Genomic DNA, 16,979 nt, shown 5'->3' on the forward strand with positions numbered 1-16,979 from the left:
AAGAGGTTCTCATTATATGGCCATCAGGGCTTATAGAATGCTACCTGCTGATATTAGAAGCATTGAATCTACAGTCCAATTTAAAAAAGCTGTTTACCACTGGTTGCAGATTAAATGTTTTTATAATTTTACTTTTAGATAATAATTTTAACTTGTGTTAGATATTTAGAATATTTATTTTAAATTTTGTTATTTTGTTTATATAAGTATATTGCCTCTATGAATTCTAGATAAGAAAAATTAATGTACCCTATGGGAGCTAGATCCTCCTTTGTATGACGTTGCTTTGTCGTCCTGTATACGATTTTTTTGGCAAATAAAGGATATTATTATAAATAGTCGCGAATCATGTGGGGTGCTCGAGAACTAGCGAAATGGCACTTTTTTACTATTTTAGTAAAAAAAAAATATTTAGAATACACCACAATTAAAAATATTTATTTAAAATAATTTAAAACTGTTTAGAGATTTAGAAAAAGTCACTATGGTAAGTGATAGATATGGTAAGTGATAATATTTCAATTTTCACAACATTTGAAAGTGAAAATTTTACTATTTACTGGTCGAGAACTAGCGCTTTTACTATATTTTTTAATTATAGCAATATCAAGAGCTAAAAAATCTTGTGCAAACCGGCCATAATTACGTATTTAACGTATGCAAAAAAATCTTCATAGTTTCCAAAGTTTTGTATTTTTTCCAATCATCCTCACTTTTTCATCAATATTTTGACCACACTCAACATTATATGTAAAAATTTTCAAAAAAAAAACGGTTTTAAGACGTTACTTTACCTATCCGTAAAAAACATTTTGAAAGGCTGCTATTCTATTTAATTTTATTTTTCAAAATGGTGTCCCATCAACATTTTGAAGTTTTGCAGAAAAAGCTGGGGACCTTTTAGACCTAGGGGGGGGGGGAACAATTAAGAGCCCCTCTGTATAAGTATATATTAATTAATTAATATATTGAATTTTAACTGAATTGTTACTTTAAATCTCTTAATGCTCTAAATGAGTGAAATATTGATGGCCATATATCTATTAATTTTTCTTACAGCTTATTTTTATGTCAAAGCTGAAAGAATCATTAAAATAGTTTAAATTAGTCTAGGGCCTATTAGGGCCCTCCTATAATCGTGGTTCATGACTATAATTAATATTATGCTACGTCATAAATATTAAATGGAGTAAATTTTCAATTAACCATAAACAAAAATTTAAATTAAATTTCACTTGCTGATAATCACTTAAAATAATGGATTACATCACAACTTTGTTTAACCCACTATTAAACTGAGCTGATAATAAAATATAAAAAATGCCGGCTTATAAAAATAAACTTTTTTTAGATTTTTTTTGTATATTTTCTTTACTCACCTAATCACTATAATTTTAAAGTTCCTAGCATGGGTCAGGGAATTTAAAATCCTTTAAATAGAAACACTATTGTATAATAGAAAGAATTTCACTACTAAGCACATCCGTAGGTATATAAATTAAGATAACACAGTTATTAAAACAACAAAAAAAAGATTTAATCCACATGTGATAAGGTCACCCTGATAAAAATCATTAATTTTCAAAATATTAGAACAAAAAAAAAGACACTTCCAGACTTCAATACTGCACCAATACCCCAGTTCACTCCATCATCCTCCTTCTTCGACCGAGAAAACAAAACAACAACCACAACGAAAGGGGTGGCTTTGTCCCTTCCAGGGGGGGGTGATTCACTCACGAAATTTTATAGGTTAAGTGCAAAATCGATAAGCCCTTTTCAGAAAATGCGTAAGCGAAAGCCCTAATTTAGCACCGGTTAACGAGTTTGATTAAATATGTTCGGAAAAAAATCGTATTTCGGCAAAATGTAGTCACAAAAACGCGTTTTAGCCGGAAAATAAACGAATCAATCGGTATAGCGTTTTGTTTATGCACCGACGGCGTCGACGCACACTGCGATCCGCGAGTTACCGAACTCGGGGGCACTTGTCAACTGTTTTTGCAACGTTGCCAAGATAACAGAGGCGATCCGGCGCCGGATATTGTCCTACAGTGACGATATAGTTGCGGGCTCAGGGAATATATTTTGTATCAATAGCTACGTTTACAACGGGGGGTACCAAATATTTAATACTTGGATCAAATGACGTCACAAGGACTAAAATTTGATATGCGAATTTGATGCTTCCCAAACAGGGTAGATTAAATTGATTTTTTTTCAGTGTAAATGTTCGAATCTAATATTCAACAATAATTATTTTTATCTAGCTTAAATAAACAGTCTTCATGGCGGCATCGGGGTCTCAAAATATATTTTTTTTTTTTGAAAACAATTTTATATTACTCAATAATATACATATTATTCTATTTATAATAAGTCTCTAAACAGTGCTTGTAGCTCTGGCCTCGAGATTAATACAAAAATTCACATATGAAACTAGTGTACACAATAATCATAGGTAGGTTATATTAATTAATTATAATGTAAAGTAAATTATAAATAAGGTATCTCATTACATAACTAATTTATACTAATTTTACAACTTGACTGATTAAATAGAAAAATGTTCGTTGAGTTTTGTAACAAATGTTTTAAATATTTGAATATTTCTTAAATCTTTAGGTAGCCTATTAAATGCTTTCGATGCAGAATACATTGGGCTATTCATTCCAATCATTGTTCTATTGTAACTAATATATAAATTTAATTGACCTCTGGTATTGCGTCTATGAACGTCGTTTGAGAATGTAAAATTTATATTGCATTTAATTTTTTTGTTTATAATTTTATATATGAGTTTACATTTTTCGAACTCCATTAACTGATTCAATTTAAAAACTTTAAGCTCCCTATATAGAAAATCTGTATTTGTAAGTATATTATATTGAAACAATATTTTAAGGACCTTATTTTGTAAAATTTGGATATTGTCAAATTTTGTTTTAGAACATGTTCCCCATATAGGCATCAAATATCTAAAGTGGGACAAAAAGAAAGCATTATAGATATTCATTTTTGTATTATTTGTTAGGTAGCTTCGGCTTTTATATATACAGGGTATCATAGAATTTATTTTGGATGTAATTTTGTTTATGTGAGTTTGCCAAGTCAATGCTTGATCAATATTTAAACCAAGATATTTAATGGAGGCAACTTTCTCTAGGCTAATTCCATTTATGTTTAGTTGAATATTATTTACTTGTTTGTTTTTTTGTTTAAACAGCATATATTTGGTTTTGTCGACATTTATTTTTAACCTGTTGTAAACTAGCCATTTAAAGTACAAGCTCAGATCAGCATTGATAAATTGCGCTAACTCCTCTTCATTTTCACCTTCATATACAAGGGCCGTATCATCTGCAAAAGTAAAATATCGAGCACGTAACCTGGCAAATTTTAGACTTAATACGTATAAAAGATATAATAAGGGTCCCAATACAGAGCCTTGAGGCACTCCATATTTATTCGAAAACAATTCACTAGCTACTCCCTCCTAGTAAACATATTGACTTCTATCTTGTAAGTAGGTTTGAATCAGTTTCAAAAAGAGTTTTCCAAATCCCATGAGCCTAAGCTTTTTTAATAAAATATCAAAACTTACTACATCAAAGGCTTTCTGTAAATCAATGAATACCACAACTACAATTTTTTTGCTATCTAGGGACTTTGAAATACAACTAATAAAGTCAAATGTTGCCGAAAGAGTACTGCTATTTTGAATAAAACCATACTGATGACTATCCAGCAATGTATTTTTATGTACAAAAGACATTACTCTTTTTTTAATAATTTTTTCTATTATATTTGATAAAGTATTAACAACAGTAATGGGTCTATAGTTATTCATTTGATCCTTATCGCCAGATTTAAATATGGGAGTAATTTTATTTTTTTTAATTCATTGGGATACACACCAGTGTTAAAGACATTATTTATTAGTTTCGCTAATATATTTATAACATAATCTTTTAAATTAATTATGTCCAACACTGTTATGCCATCCTCGCCTGGAGAACAATTCCGCCTTAATCCCATGATGATTTCACAAACCTCATCACAATTTGTTGGTGAAACATTCAACATACTATCACAGTTAACTTCATCAAATATATTTTCGTCATCAATATGTTGAGTCTGGTTTACAAGTTTATTAACAATACTCTCTCCGACTTGGGAAAAATGTTTGTTTAAACAATTAACAATATCTTTTTTTTCTTTTATAATTGTTCCATTTAAGGTAAGAGAATTTATTTGAGTAGTGTTTGATTTATTTTTAAAAAACTTGTTTATAAATTGCCACTGTTTTTTTTGACTGCCGCCTGCATGTTCCCATTCTTTGCGAAAATACTGATTTTTTAATGCTTTTATTTTATTTGTTATTTTGTTTTTAATTGTACGAAATTCTTGATCATATAACGCACTACCAGGGTTTTTTATTTTTCGTTTGTATATAAAGTCGCGTTTTTTCATCATTTCTAGCACCTCCTCATTGATCCATGTATTATTTTCTCTTATCCTAAGTGATTTAATGCGTTGAGCTTCATTTTTTGATTTCTGGATTAAATCGGTCAGTTCCTGAAATGATGATATGCTTACATTTTGAATATTTTGTTTAAATTTATACACAAATTTTTTATAATCAATGCTGCTAATCATATATTTTATCTTTGGTTTATATTCTTTGGTGGCATAATTTATATAAAATAACAATTTCTTATGATCAGAAAAAGAACAAGAACTAACATTTAGGTTTTCGATTAAATTCGAGCTGCCCTCTGACAAAACATGATCTATAATAGTATGACTTCGCTCTGCGACTCTTGTAGCGTTTTCATACATAATCTCATTATTTATTTTAAAATTATTTTCAGTTAACAAATTTTTATAATTAGTGACCAATGCAGAACTTTTTAACAAGTCAATATTAATATCACCAACAATAACATGCTTTTTGGGATACTTTATTAAAATTTTCTCTAAATCTTTTAGGAACTCTAAGTTATTATAAGAGGGTGGCTTATATATTACACTAACCTTTAAATTAGACTCGCCAACACATACACAAACCCAGTTAACACTTTCATTCGGTTTTGACTTTTCCACTACACGACACTTTAATGTGTTTTTTATATACACTGTTGCTCCGCCCCCTCTGCCATCTCTGCATGAATGTATAGCGGTGTAGTTGTTTAAATCATATAAAAATGTCTCATTTTCATTTATCCAAGTTTCTGAGAAAGCTAGAATATCACAGGGATTGTTGATCAGGTCACATTTAATTTCATCGATTTTATTTCGAATGCTTTGAATATTCATATACACTACCTTTATTTTCGTTTGAGGCCTTATTAGTTTTCCAATTCCTTTTCGGAGTGAACAAGTATGACTTTCGATGTGTCATTCTTTCTTAGAAATATCGTACCATTGCTAATCCATAGGTATTTATATTCATGCTGCTTTTTAAATGCCCTAGCAGCTGTAAATAGCTTGATATTTTCTTTTGTTAAGTCATGGTTCATATATATTTTGTGGTGGTTTCTATATCCTAAATCCTTTGAGTTTAGCTGATATCTCTTTTTTGATTTAAAAAGGCCCTCTTTTGTTTTTAAATTCTCAAAACAAACTTTAATAGGAGAACTTTTGGTAGGTTCCTTTCCCAACCGGTATGCTATAAAAGTGTTTTTTTCTATAGCTACGTCCAATGTCTCTCCTATTTTGGTGACTAAGACTTGCATGTCTTCATTTTCCTCATATGGTACTCCTTGAATAATAATGTTTTTGTCCAGTTCCTGTTGTTCCTTTTTATTTAATTGGTTTTTAATATCAGCCAATTCTTTTTGTAAATTTGCATTTACTTTCACCTGCTCTTCATATTTTAGAAACAGACTATTATACTTATAACCGTTAAGAACAAATTTATGGGTTCGGGGACTTTTATCGAGATACCGCAGCATAAGCGCTTCTTTTATAATTGTATAACACTATATGGATTATGTGGTTTTTCGTTCGTATTTAATCTGTAAGTTTATAAGGTTGAAATAACATCTTAATTTCTTTGTAACAGTTCTTATAATATTCGGTTAATAAATCATTATACAATATATTCATTTGTGCCTTTAGTTTCTTCTAACTCGAACAGTAAACACCTAGAACCTATTTTGAAGTACCAAAATGACAAGTTTGACATTTTATTGGATGTTAGCTTACAAGGTTTTTATTTTTGTTCACAAAAATAAAGAATAAAATACACAGGACAAGCTTAAGCCTTGAAAAAGAAATAATTGGTTTATTTTTATTATCTTTAAACAATAACACTTTAAAAAATTTAGAAGTTATGTCCTATAATTCTTCGTCTAAACTCACTTCAACTGACATTTTGATCCTAGAGATAATCCTGGACTACCTACTAATTCAACCCTCAAGATCAATCCTTGTAAACAGGGCTGTACTAAATAAAAATAGTCATTCAACAGTCATTATATCATTTGATCCATGGACCTAATAGATCCGCGCGTTGTAAACGTAGCTAACGTGAGAGGGCGTGGGGGTACCCCTCCTGAATTTTTGCAGTCGCCAAATTATATTAAATATAAGGATATTTTGTTACACAATGAATGATAGCATAGATCTTGCCTCTTCTAACATAAAATTTGTAACTAAACTAAAGAAGGGTAATACCACTAATCTAGTCATTGAAGTATCCCCTGAGGTTCACAAGCAGCTTTTAAACGAAGAATATATTTTCGTTGGATGGAAAAAGTCAAAGATTCAAATCCAAATACAAATCTTTATTATCCAAAATTGACACAATAAAGTGTATGGAATTCGGAAGCTAAAATTTCAAACATTATATACTTAAATCTACACTATCACTAAACCTAGTTTACATACTCAAAGAAATTATTAGGCATATAAAACAGTAACAGAAATAAATATACAGTGTGGCCCAAATTGGGTGTACATGTATGGGTATCTTGCAAACTGTAAGAGATAGAAAATTGGTTAAATAAAGAAAGTTGTAGGCCATTTAGTTACCAATTAAGTGCCGCTTTCAGAACGATTTTATCTTTTTCCGATTTTGAAATATTTGGAAAAAATCAAAAAGTTGCATTTTTGAAAAAAGGCTGTATTTTTTTTATTTCAACGTATTTTTAAAATCTGTAAAAACATTATAAGGGCAACTTTTTAAGGACAACGCATACGTGAATTCAGTTTTTGTTTTCGATGTTTCGGTTCTGAGATTCCATCCTCAACTTCTTTTTTTCTTATGGCGGCCATTTTGTTTTTTTGCTAAATTAAAAAGATCTTTTTTTTTTTCCCTTTAAAATAATGTGTAACACTTTATGAAAATATTTTATTTTTACGTCAAAACATTAAATAGTTTATTTTTCGCGGAGTTGGCCACGAATGCGGAGGCCATGACTACGGAGGCAATTTGTCGTATAATTTAGGGTCATTTACTGACAATTCTGCAAAATATTATTTATTTGATTTAACTTTTTATCTTGTTTAGTAGTTTTTATCTTGTTCATTTCATGTTTCTTGTTCTTGTTAGTGTTAAATAGTTTTTTCGTATCTAGTTCTTTTCGTTTGTTTTTAGTGAGTTTTGTCTAAAATTGTAATTTCCAAAAATCGCCATGCGATATACCAGTGAAGAAAAATTTGACATATGGAAATGTTATATTACATGTGATAGGAATGCAAATCTTGCAATCGCCAGATATTAGGAACTGTATCCTGAGAGACAACTGCCAGGTCCAAGACTATTCGCTATGCTTATCATGAACCTTAGAACTCATGAAAGTTTTGAAATACCAACGCCAGAAAATTATCGAAGGGACAATGAAGCTCGCGATGAAAACATTTTAGACCATTTTAATGCGAACCCAAAAACATTGACTCCAAAAGCTGCAACTGATATGAATATACCAAGGACTACCATTCAAAGAGTCCTTAAAAAAATATCGTCCATAAAAGGCTTCTATTGTTCAAGGTTTAAGGGATACAGACTACCCAAGACGATTAGAGTTTTCAAACTGGTTTGTAAGGCAATGTCAAGAAATACCTAATTTCAGCAGGAAAATTATTTAGACCGACGAGACGTTTTTTAGCAACTGCGGAGTATTCAACAGGCATAATCGTCATTTTTGGGTTAGTGAAAATCCTCATCAAGTGGCTGAACGTAGGCTACAAGTAAGATTTGGATTTAATGTATGGTGTGGTATGTATGGTAAGTTAATTACCCACTCCACAAAATTATTTTCAAGTAAAATGCTATAATTGTTTTTAGATAATCACCTTATTGGGCCCTCTATTTATCACCAAATATTGACAGGTCAAAGATATTTAAATCTTTTGGAAGCGCAGATATTACCTACCGTGAAAGCTATAATACCTGAAGAACAAATGTGGAGCAGACTTTCCATATGCACTTTGTCCCATGCAAATTAAATAATGAAAATACCTTGGACTTGGTATGGTATATGTCCATTACCAGTAGACAAACTAACAGAAATTTGTCCTTGCACCGTGGACTTATTGCCATTTGTTTGTCGTTACACTTTTTAAGGTTAGAAGTGTTTATTTTGAGTACTTTCAAGTTCTTTGTTTTTTACGGAATAAATTTAAGATAATGGATTTCCCTGTGACAGGGGATCATATAGTTGGTGATACGGATCGTCGTAGTAGAAAAAGGAAAAAAATCTTACGTCTAAAGAGCGTAAAAGTAATGTCAGGTAAGTCTTACCTTTCCGGTACGCGGCCATTCGTATTTGCCAGCGGATCGTGTTTTCGGGCAAATAGAAAAAGTTACACGATCCTACAGTACAATAAAAACCCCTACAAAATATCATGAGATATACTCCAAGAAGGGAGACGGAGACGTTAGACAACTTGGTAAGGACTGGGTTGTTTACGATATAAAAACTGCGTTAACCTCTTTAAAGAAAATTGAAGGGATCAGTGCGACCAAATGGATTATTAAGAGATCACAAAACAACAGCAATATTTTGCTTAAGACCGAGTTGTTCTACAGAAATGACGATTATTAAAACGCGGTAAAAAATGAATAAAAAAGTGATAATGCTAGCGAAGAAAGTGACATGCTAAGTGATTGCAATAATGATGACGACGGGGACTTTTACTATGACATTTAAAAATATTTTGTATATCAAAAATAAAATACTGATCTTATAAACCTACTTACGTTTTTTTCATATCCTTGCTATACTTATTCATGCCGCTTTGTATAGACAAACAAAATGCAATTTGTCTAAGGTTGAGAAACTAAATGCAGAATGTCCTACAGTTTTTCAAAGTTTTTTAGGATATAATCAATACCAGATTGTCTGCATATAAGTACATCATTTGCATAATTTTTGATCAACTTTTCGGGTATATCATATTTTCGATAATTTTTTTGCCAGACACGTAGCAGTTTTTGCTTATTTGCCAAAATTACAAAAAATGGACAAAATGCATCTAGAAAGTGTTTTAAAGAAATGTGAAAAATGTTTTAACAAAAATGGCCGTCATTTTGAATAGTTTCATTTAATATTATTGCTACAAGTAGTTATTTATTTTATTTAGAAATTACGTAAAAGTATAAGTTAGGAAGTTAGTAAGTTAATAATAATTGTGTGTACGACAAAATGCCAATAAAAACCATGGCCAACTCAGCGAAAAATAAACTATTTAATTTTTTGACGTAAACATAAAATATTTTCATCAAGTGTTATACATAATTTTAAAGGGACAAAAAAGATCTTTTTAATTTAGCAAAAAAACAAAATGACCGCCATAAGAAAAAAAGAAGTTGAGGATGGAATCTCAGAACCGAAACGTCGAAAACAAAAACTGAATTCAGGTATGCGTTGTCCTTAAAAAGTTATCCTAATAATGTTTTTACAGATTTTAAAAATACGTTGAAATAAAAAAAATACAGCCCTTTTTCAAAAATGCGACTTTTTGATTTTTTCCAAATATTTCAAAATCGGAAAAAGATAATATCGTTCTGAAAGCGGCACTTAATTGGTAACTAAATGCCCTACAACTTTCCCCATTTAACCAATTTTCTATCTCTTATAGTTTCCAAGTGTACACCCAATTTGGGCGACACTGTATACATTACAGCTAGTTATTACTCCGAAAGGTAGGTCTTAATATCCTAGTAACACTTCAAAACTAGAAAAGCTTTCAATTTCTTTTTAAATGTTCTATTGGACATATTTTCAGGATAAAATGTTTAAGAGTTAATCTAGTACGCAATAAAGATAAATCGTTTCTTAGTCTAGTTGGACAATTATGAAAAAAACCATTTATCACAAATAAATTAAGATTCTTAAAAACAAATAAACACACTTGAAATATATACATAGCACGGAATAAAAAGTGATCTACAGGAAGTTTAAGGGGGTACTCCCGCCATACATGATACTAATACTCGAGATATGATACTAATACTCGAGATACACGATACTAATACTGCCAGTAATAGTATCATGCCCGCCATACATATAATAACTTGTTTTTGACCAATAAATACACGACACGCATACGCTGAAAAGCCCCAGAATTAGATCCCATACAAAATCCTAGAGTGGATTATGGCATAGTATACACAAACTAACTGGTTTTTATCCATTAAGGACCTAATATTTCTTATGACATAAAAAAGGCTACCTAATTTTAATGCCAAATCATTGCAATGTGCCTCCCATGAAAGACTGCCATCTAATATCAAGCCAAGAAACTTTATTGTTTGTTGACGTTGCAAGAAACTACCATTATTGCTCAAATGCATGTCAATATCAAGATTTAATTGACCCCGATGAGTGCAAAAAAACAGATAATTTGTTTTCTTGGTATTAAGAAAAAATTCATTTAGAGTAAACCAGTTATTTAGCTCGTGTAATGCTTTTCCCGCAGTAATGTGCATATTTTCTGTACTTTGTTGCCGAACAAGGGCTAATGTATCGTCCGCGTACATAGTAACGTGACTATACAGTAAATCTGAAGGCAATGAATTTACAAATATAAGAAACAACACAGGCCCGAACACCAAACCTTGAGGTACTCCCAAATCAGTGTGAAGATTGTTTGAACAATATGACCCTTTTTTGAATTCCTTCCTTTTCCACGTATTGTGTCCGAAATGCTAAAAAGGAGGCGAACGAATTTAAGACGACACCTCTAATGCCGTATGACTCCATCTTGCACAACAAAGCCTCATGGCCGACACAGTCAAGAGTTATTGAGGACTACCAGCGTATTACTAAGTGTTTTCGTTGTTGTGCTTATGGTCACACAAGTAGGGACTGTAAGGAGAAGGAAGATTTTTGTTCCAAATGTAGTCGAAATCATAAATTTAACGAATGTAATTCTGAAGAAAAAAAATGTATAAATTGGGTCAGAGCTAGTTTGCAAAAAAGACACAAATTATTGGCAACTGATCATTCCTCTTTTGACAGAAATTGTCCTTCTTTTAAACTACCACGAAAGACTTAAATCTAAAGTTAAATATGATTGATATTCTAGTTAGTTGTTTTAATAATGGTTAATACACCAAATGATTTTTTTAAGCATCGCCAATATCAATGTAAGATCTCTTTTGCCAAGTTTTGCAGATTTTGCTTAGTTTATGAATGAAAAGTATGATATTATTGGGGTTAGTGAGACATGGTTGAATAGTTCCATAACATCTGAAGCAGTTAAATTGCAGGGATATTCTTTTTATCGAATGGATAGGCTGAACAGAGTCGGGGGAGGTGTTGGTATATACATTAAATCAACTTTTTATTCTGAAAAAGTTGATATCAACGTCAACAATGTAGACTTTGAATATTTACTATCATATGTCAAAGTCGGAGTCCACAAAATTGCCCTATGTTTTATTTATAAACCTCCTAAGACTCGGATATCTGAAATCTTGAATTTCCTTGATGAAATCATTCCATATATATTAGTGAATTATGACTTCCCTTTGGTATTTGGAGACCCAAACAAAGATATGATGAGGCCTAACTCCTTATATTCTGCACTACATTTGTACGGGTATGACCAACTAATAGGTGAGATTACAAATACATCTGCTACATGCCTAGACCCGATTTTTGTTAATTATAAAAAAATTTGCTATAAGAGTGGAACCGTTACTTTACATATTAGTGATGACAATCAAATGCCGTTTTGTATCCTCACCATACTTATTAAAAAACCTCAACAAAAGATAATTAAAATTCGCGATCTTAAAAACATTGACTTGAAAAAATTCTCGATAGATCTGGCCCAAGTAAATTGGGACAATTGTTTTCACATTGAAGATATAAATAAAAAAGTTGACTTTCTATAACCAAAATATTAACTTCCTATTTGATATCCATGCTCCTTACAAAAACATAAGAGTTAGTAAGAAAGCAGCACCTTGGTTAACCTAAAAGAGTGAGAGACTTATTTTAAGTGAAAAGTACAAAAACCCTTACTAAATATAAAAAAGATAAAAGTCTAGTTAACTGGACTTATTATAAGGAGTGCCGAAATTTCACACTTGCCTCGATTAGAAGAGAAAAGGCTGCTTATCTGGAAGAGCTTTAAAGTGATAAGTCTGGTAAATTGACCCAAATGTAATTAATGATTTCTTCGTTAGTGTATTTAATAAGTCAAGTAGTTGCTTTAAGAAAATTAATTTTTATTTGCATAACAAGTTTAGTAATATTAGTTTTGACTTTTCCCTTGTTGATTAATATTCAGTGAAAAATATAATTAACGCCATTAAACCTAATGCTGCAGGACCGGACAAATATTACTCCTTCAATGGTAAAGCTGTGTTTACCTAATATCATTAACCCTATTATTAATATAATAATTAATATTTGTTTGTTAACGGATTATTTCCCTAAAGTATGGAGGGAGTCGACTATCATTCATTTTCCTAAAGTTTCAAATCCTAAGAGTCCACAAGATTTACGTCTAGTCAGTTTATTGAGTGTAATTTCTAAAGTCTTGCTACTTACCTGACATCCAACAATATACTTCCTCCTCAGCAGTAGGACTGGACATAGCTCAACTAGTGCACTCTTGAATATTACTGATAATATAATTCAAGCGCTTGACAAGAAACTTTCTGTTATTATGGTGTCTCTTGATTACTCAAAAGCTTTTGATGTAATAGACCATGACTTTCTTATTGCGAAATTGAAGTACTATGGGTGCAACGATATAGCTTTATCTTTTTTTAAAACTTGCAGGTTCTCCACTACTTCAATCCCAACGATAATTTAGTTGAATATAATTTAAATGCTGAACTTAATTCAATTGAAATCTACTCAAAGGAGCATAACTTAATCCAGCCGAAACTAAAATGATACTATTTTCAAATAAAAATGCTCGTAAAAATATTGTTTCATCCGTTAAAATTCAACTGAATAACACATGAAGGTTCTTGGATTGACTTTAGATAGCTCTTTGCGGTTCAGAGAACATATCAGTATTCTGCGAAAAAGGTGTAATTTGAGAATGCGTATGCTTCATGCTAACAAATTAATTTTAAATTATAAGACTAAGAAAAAACTTACTGAAGCTTTTGTTTTAGCCATTATCCAATATTGTTTGATAGTTTATTTTCCCTGTTTAGATCAACAGGCACAGTACCGTTTACAACGTGTTCCAAACACCTGTTGCCGATTTATTTTTAATTTAAGAAGGTTTGATCATGTCTCTCAAGGCATTTATAATTTTAAATGGGTCAGAATATTGTATTTATTTCAGTTTTTATTGTCTACATTTCTATACCGTTTATATAATACCCAAAGCCCCAAATATCTGTATGAAAAACTTTTACCTAGAAATAGAGTACATGGTCGAAATATTAGATATAATACCCTCACTATGCCACACCACTCAACTGCTCTGTTTACCCGTTCTTTTACGTACAATATTGTTCTTTTTTATAATAGTCAAAATCCTATGTTTAATGTCAGTCTGTACACATTTAAAAGAAATTTTAGAAATTTATTTTTGGAAGAATCAATGGAATGAGGTATCTTGTTTATTGTTTATTAGGGGACTGCTAGTATGGAAGTTGGTTGTTGTACTTATAGTACCTAGTGGACTATAATGTGTAATATACATAGTTGCAATTATTATTTATTTATTTAATTTACTTATTTATTTTTTAGTTTTTTTAATGAAGGTTAAGAGTTTAAGAGTACCTTGGAGCTAATCTTCGCCTTTGTAAGCAAATAGGCATTATTGTAACATTTGCTGAATAAAGTCATTTTAATATTATTATTAATATTATTATTATTATTATAATTAGAGCAATTTACCGGAAATAGATGTCACATTCTTTCAATTTCCGAGTTATTTTGGGTCGAAAATTAATATGGATATCAACCCTAATCACTTGAAAAACCCTGACATAATTAATAAATACTTTATAGACTCAGTAAGGCAAATCTCTAATAATGTGGACTATAATACCATTTCCATGTACCTTATCAGAACACAAAATGCACCAGATCAGAATTTGAACTCGAACTCATAAACGAGGATGAACTCGTCTGAGCTCTCTCGCAAATTAAATTCAATGCGACTGGTGCAGATGGAGCTTCTAATGCTGCGACTGTGTTGTCCAACAATTCTACCTATTCTTACTAAAATATTTAACACATGCATAAAAAAAGCATTTTTCCCTCACAGTGGAAGGTAGCGGAAGTTATACCGTTGCCAAAAGTAAGTTGCCCTAAAACAGTCTCGGAACTTCGACCCATTAGCCTGTTACCGGTGCTTTCTAAAGTGTTTGAAAAGCTTATTTACAAACAAACCATCGATTATATCACTGAAAACAATCTGCTACCGAAAACGCAGCAAAGCCACGGCCTTACTAAAAGTGTTGGATGACATCTTATTGGCAGCAGACAGGGGAGAAACATCTGCTCTTGTATTACTAGATTACAGCAAAGCATTCGATACCCCCAACCACTCTCTGCTTTGTGCCAAACTAAACTATTTCGGATTCAAATCTAAAACCATTTAGCTTATACGTAGTTATTTGGACAACAGGTCCCAGCTAGTGATACTTGATAATATAAGATCGGTGCCTCTAGAAGTTGATAGGGGGGTCACTCTTGGGTCCTCTTTTCGTTATCATTTTCACAGCTGACATGTCAAATTGTTTTAGAAAGTGTACTGGTTACAGATACGCAGATGACACGCAGATCCATATTTCATTTTTACGATCTGATGCAGTGGAGGCATCGAGGAGACTTGACAAATGTCTAGCGTTCGTCTTTCAATACTCGCAAAATCGCGGCTTAAAACTTAACCCAAATATGGCGTTAAAATCTCTATTGTTGCCGAGTATAAAAATTTGGGTGTAGTGTTCGATAACACTCTTCGTTTTCGTAACAAAGCAAAGATATATATAAAAGCAAAGATATTCTGAGCTTTAAGAATTGAAACTTACTGAAATTATTGTAATTTTGTATACGAACCTTATAATAATATAGCAATAAACACGAGCAATAAACTTCAAGATCTAAAGTGGCTAAATATATCCGATCGACAAAAACTACATCTTGCTGCTTCCTGCATAAATTAATCAAATCTGAGCATCAGCCCTTCTTACTTGTTTGAAAAACTAACACGTAGAAATAATATTCATCTACGCGAAACTCGTCTTAATACGCACTATGAACTACCCAAAATTAACAAAGCTCAGACTTAGAACTGCTTTTCTTACATATCAGTTAAACTTCTTAATCAATATCGAAATATCAGTCAAGTTAAAGATAATACCTCCTGCACATTTAAATCAAAATTTAAAAAGCAACTGTTATGACTAATATCCGGTTTTCTGCGAATATGTTTATAATTTTTCTATTTCTTTTTAATTCTGTAGTATATGTATGAAAGTTTTGATAGGTAAATGATATTGTGAAACTTTTTTTTTTAAATCTTATTTGTAATTTTATAATTGTATCTTTTTTTAAATGCTCGGTTAGACCAACAGCTTAGCTGAATTTCGCCGAGTTGAAAATAAGGGCGCTTTTATTTATTTATTTATTTTGAAAAAACGACCGAGGGTTGGGTTGGTATATCAGGTGCTATATCAGTATATTGCACTCTTGCGAAAAAAGTGTCACAACTCAAAAAACATTGTTTTGAGAAAATTGATATTGAAGAATTAAATTCACTTGAGACATTCATATTGAGTTACTATGACAAAATACAAGTTTGAAGTGTAAAGAAGAATATAATTAACATTATATTATTGGATCAGTTATTTTTTTAAAAAAGATAGTCTTTTGTAGTCTTCAGTCAAAAAAAAAAAAACATCAATATTGTGACACCTTTTTAGAACAAGATGTTTTACTCAACTTTCAAATTAAGCTAAAGAAATATAAAAAACACACACACAAACTTTTATTAAAATGGATTATAAAATGCAGAATAACAACATGAAATGTGATTATTCTCTTAAGCTCAACAGTAGATTGAATTAATAAAATTATATAACTGAGCTGGATAGCAGTCTAGCAGAGGAATCGTTAAAAAGGTAATCATAAAGAAGGCATGATAAAGTGAATTTTGACATATAATTTTGAAACATGTCGGGAATTATAAACCAGAATTATGTTTAATAAACAAACGGATGAAGACTGTAGGATTTTCATTTTACGTTAATCTACAACTTCACTGCAAGTATGGACTATTTATTTCTTCACTATTAAAAATCTTGGCTTTCGGCGATTATTTACAATTTATTAGAGTCATATTAAAAAAACAGAGAACAATATTTAAAATTGGGTGAAAATAGCAGCACTCTAAAGTTTATGGAGTATGAAGTTAGTGTACCACAAAAAGGAAACACCAAAAATTCTCAATTTGTTTCAAAACTATGCTCAAAAAATACACAATTTTAATAAAAATACCAACATTTCACGAAAAATATCACAAAATTCACAATTTTCCAATTA

At 31.1% G+C, this 16,979-nt stretch overlaps 2 protein-coding genes across 4 annotated transcripts in view; one reads left to right on the top strand and one right to left on the bottom strand.

Annotated features, from left to right (window-relative positions):
• The window catches only part of LOC126734862 (dystonin), a 426,801-nt gene extending 424,871 nt beyond the window's left edge, over positions 1-1,930 (bottom strand). For both annotated transcript variants that reach the window (XM_050438655.1, XM_050438650.1), the window contains exon 1: positions 1,380-1,930. The gene's annotated coding sequence lies outside the window, so the exon portion shown is untranslated. The remainder of the gene's footprint in view (positions 1-1,379) is intronic.
• Positions 1-16,979, top strand: part of LOC126734868 (venom serine protease-like) — a 152,800-nt gene that overhangs the window by 88,437 nt on the left and 47,384 nt on the right. The gene's annotated exons all lie outside the window — the stretch shown is intronic.

Source organism: Anthonomus grandis, chromosome 4 (assembly GCF_022605725.1).
Source record: "Anthonomus grandis grandis chromosome 4, icAntGran1.3, whole genome shotgun sequence".
In the NCBI taxonomy this organism is placed as follows: domain Eukaryota; kingdom Metazoa; phylum Arthropoda; class Insecta; order Coleoptera; family Curculionidae; genus Anthonomus; species Anthonomus grandis.